Genomic DNA, 4,138 nt, shown 5'->3' with positions numbered 1-4,138 from the left:
TTGTAACGAGTGGTTATTTCAGTCAAAGTTGCTCTTCTATCAGCTTGACCCGGTCAGCCCATTCTCCTCTGACCTCTAGCATCAACCAAGCATTTTCGGACAGGACTGCCGCATTCTGGATGTTGTTCCCTTTTCACACCATTCTTTGTAAACCCTAGAAATGGTTGTGCGTGAAAATCCCAGTAACTGAGCAGATTGTGAAATACTCAGACCGGCCCGTCTGGCACCAACAACCATGCCACGCTCAAAATTGCTTTAATCCCCTTTCTTTCCCATTCTGACATTCAGTTTGGAGATCAGGAGATTGTCTTGACCAGGACCACACCCCAAAATGCATTGACGCAACTGCCATGCAATTAGTTGATTAGATAATTGGTCACAAGTTAGAGCAATTAATCCGGCAAAGTGACAAAACCAAATTTTAAAATTGGACAGGATTGCTTAAGATAGGCTACATGTAGTGTAGCATTGCCAGCTCTATCTCCACAGCCCTGTAGAACAAGGTCTGGCTAGTCCACACATCATTCCAGGATGGGAGAAAACCTGCTCTGGTTTATTGGCATTTCCTTAAACCAATCACAATCATCGTGGGCACTAAGTGGTGGACGGAGCCACGGTGCCTCTGCTAAATAGTCTCAGGAAGGAAGTTGTTTTGGTGGAACATGTGTACGTTCAGAAGTAGTTTTAGTCTTCAACAGAAAACTCAGATTGGACAGATAGTCTAGCTAGCTGTCTGGATTTACCCTCCAGAGATCTGAGGACCAGGTAACCATAGTCCTCAGATTGGACAGATAGTCTAGCTAGCTGTCTGGATTTACCCTCCAGAGATCTGAGGACCAGGTAACCATAGTCCTCAGATTGGACAGATAGTCTAGCTAGCTGTCTGGACTTACCCTGCAGAGATCTGAGGACCAGGTAACCATAGTCCTCAGATTGGACAGATAGTCTAGCTAGCTGTCTGGACTTACCCTGCAGAGATCTGAGGACCAGGTAACCATAGTCCTCAGAAATCCACCAGAGGTTAGAACGCCAACAAAAAGACAGAGGACGGGGACGGACATCCGGCCAAAAATGAGGGACATCCGGCTGGATTCCAGGCAGCAACGAAGCAATCCCGGAAATGAAACTTTAATGATATTTCTATTACCATTCATACAGCTGCGATGCTCAGCGCTGATTCTGATGGACTAGCCTTTGAATGTAGGCGGGACAGTGAGAGGTGTAGGGAGAGAGTGGAAAGAGAGAAGGAAAGGTAAAAAAGAAAGAAGTTTAGAACCTAATTGGACTTTCCTCTTTGTGTTCTCCTGTCTGGATTAGAGGAGGGAGTCAGGCAGGATTTGGGACACATGGTAATTATCCCATCTGAGATCCCATCGGCGACCCCTCCCGTCCCCAGCCTCTTTTCTAAACCCTCCCCTGTCCTCTCAGCTTAAGCAGGATTGTCTTTCTCTGCTCCAGTCTCTGAGGTTGCTAAAAACAAGCCGGGCCTTTGTGTCACAACAACAAAGGATTCCAAATGGAGAAGCAGATACCTTTTAACTCCCTCTGAGATGGGCAGCCACTTGCTTCGCAGCCTTAACAATTTCAGCAATGCTAGAGTTTTGTGAGGGTTGTGTTGCTTGCCTGATGTACTTAAAGAATACAACCGGAGTTTCTAGTTGGACTCTTTAGGTTCCATGTAGATCAAAAGACTGAGAAACATCACAGTAGGTCTAGTTTTTTCTTTTCATAAACTGATTTAGGTTTTACAAGTTAGTACACTGCTATTAACTCACTTTACTTACTATAACATTCAAACTCTTTTGTGTGTCATCAGTTGTACAGTATCTTATAAAAGTGGTTCTCTTACTTTTGGCGTGTGCTTTTTAATTATTTTTTTGTGTAAAAGGATCAAACTGATGCAATTGTGGGGAAATGTGTTCTACATGAATATGAGTAAGAAGTGTATAAGTTGTGTTGTATGTCACTGACTGTAAAGACCAGGACTGGAGAAGAAGAGACAACTGGATTGAAAACGTGAAAGAAATCTTGTACCAACTGGAATGTATCTTCATGCATGTAATTGTTCAATAAACATAAAGTTGAAAACAAAAATGATTTTTTTTTTTTAACATTTCAGCCTGGGTGTGGACACTGTAGAAACCCTGCCTTGCCAACTGGGGACATGACGTTTGAATGACATGGGTATGGGAAGCCATATAATGAAATATGCTGTTGAGTGTCCTAATGGGTAATGCAGGATCCAGTGTCAGGATACCATAGCCTCAGCTGCATAGATTCCAACCCTTCTTTCATCTAATTTGTCTCCTGAAAGTCCCCCAAATAAATGTAATACGAAATTGCTGGAGTCCTCCTAACTTGATTCTTAAAAAAACCCTGATTGCTATTAAATCTACAGTCATCCCAGGTCCAGAGAAGGGTTGTGATTAGGGATGGGGATCGTTCATTATTAGTGATATTGACACCTGCTTAAAGATCGGAATCTTTATCAATACCAATATTGATACTTTTCTATTATTTGGTGGAACGGCGAGACGATAAAGTCTTAATCTTAACTAAACTATTATTGCTTTTATTGCACTTTTTTTTAATTTCTTCTGTCTCCGTTGCTGATGAAGGGCCCCACAAAGCAGTGCTCTCCGAAGCTGAAGCCAGTTTTGAATGATTTGCAGTGGGGGGGCTTGTTTTTACCCATGGTCTTTGTCTTGGTCTTTCACTGTGCTCGTAAACAATTGTTCCAGTTTGCGTATGTATCCATTTTAGACATAACGCCATATGATCCACTAGTTTCCATAGCAGTATTGATAAGCTCGGACCTTACCTTTTGGCTTTTGAGAAATTTGGAACCGGGTCCTTCGTAGAAAAGGATCCCTAGTGTAATTGCTTGACCCTATTGACCGAGATATGCGTTATGTTTTCTCAAATCCACTTCAGGATCTGATTTTAGGACACTGATAGGGACACCAATGTATGCTCCTAGAATACTGTTGACAAACTGAAATGTGCTTACTGGCTCTTTCTTTAATTATGCCTGTACCATATTCCATGACTTGTGTAAAACGGTCTGATTGACGGTACGTTGTAGAGATGGGCCAAGTGGAAAGAAGAAGCTCTTATAATGTCTTTCACCATGTTGTCGTTATTCATCCAGCTGCCAGGCCAGAGGAAGCAGGCTGCTTTCTGGGACATACAGAAGGAGAATCCAGGCTAGTGGAGTCTGCCTCAAATATTCAGTTCATGCATCATACGGAGACTCCAAAATAGAACACGTTACAGGTTCACTGTCAATACTGAGCTCTTTGTCTACTTCATACACTGTCATGTCTCCAACACTTTCCTTAAAACACAAAAACTTCCCAACATGACCACAGTCGTCTGCTCAGGGGGACATTGATGAAAAAAGTTGAACCTTTTAAAGATAAGTTCTAATTTTAAGACACTTAACGTTGAACTATAACAGTAGCTTAGCACTTAGTTTGGATCAACAGGTACATTTTAGGGAAAATTGCATGGCATGTCCCATCACCTCCACTCTCTGTGGATTGCTGTTCTCAAACTGTGTTCTCTTCGGGAAACGACATACTACACGCTGAACATTGCTGAAAACGTTTTTTTAAAACATTGGATCGTGCAATAATGCAGGCCTGCTTGACTCCTTCAGGGGTTTGGAAAGATTTACAAAGAATATGTTTACAGCATTTCCTCTCTAACTGGGACGTTTTGGGACCAATTGGTGGGATTGCTGCGGACAAAGTACACGGAGGTACACACGGAGATACACTGGAGACGATGAGGTTATCCATGCATCAGCAACTTTAAATAGCCCACGTTACTGGATTGTGTGTACAGCACAGTGTACAGTTAACTTCATTTGTGATTATATGCAGGGGCGGATTTAGTCATTTTGAGGCCTAAGGCAAACACAGGCATGGGGCCCTCCACAACCCTTGTTCTCACCCTTTTCAATCCTTTTTTTTTTTCATTGTATAGGAGCCAAAAAACCTGCTTATCTTTTCTCCATTCTTCATTTGCATGTAATAGTTACTGCTTGTAAATCTGCGCCCCTCTTGATTTCTTGGAAAAAACTCCAGAGGCCTTGGCCAGAGTGCTGGATCATCTTCAATCATAACACATTGAT

Source organism: Etheostoma spectabile, unplaced genomic scaffold (genome assembly GCF_008692095.1).
Source record: "Etheostoma spectabile isolate EspeVRDwgs_2016 unplaced genomic scaffold, UIUC_Espe_1.0 scaffold272, whole genome shotgun sequence".
Lineage (NCBI taxonomy): Eukaryota > Metazoa > Chordata > Actinopteri > Perciformes > Percidae > Etheostoma > Etheostoma spectabile.
This window is presented reverse-complemented; position numbering follows the sequence as displayed.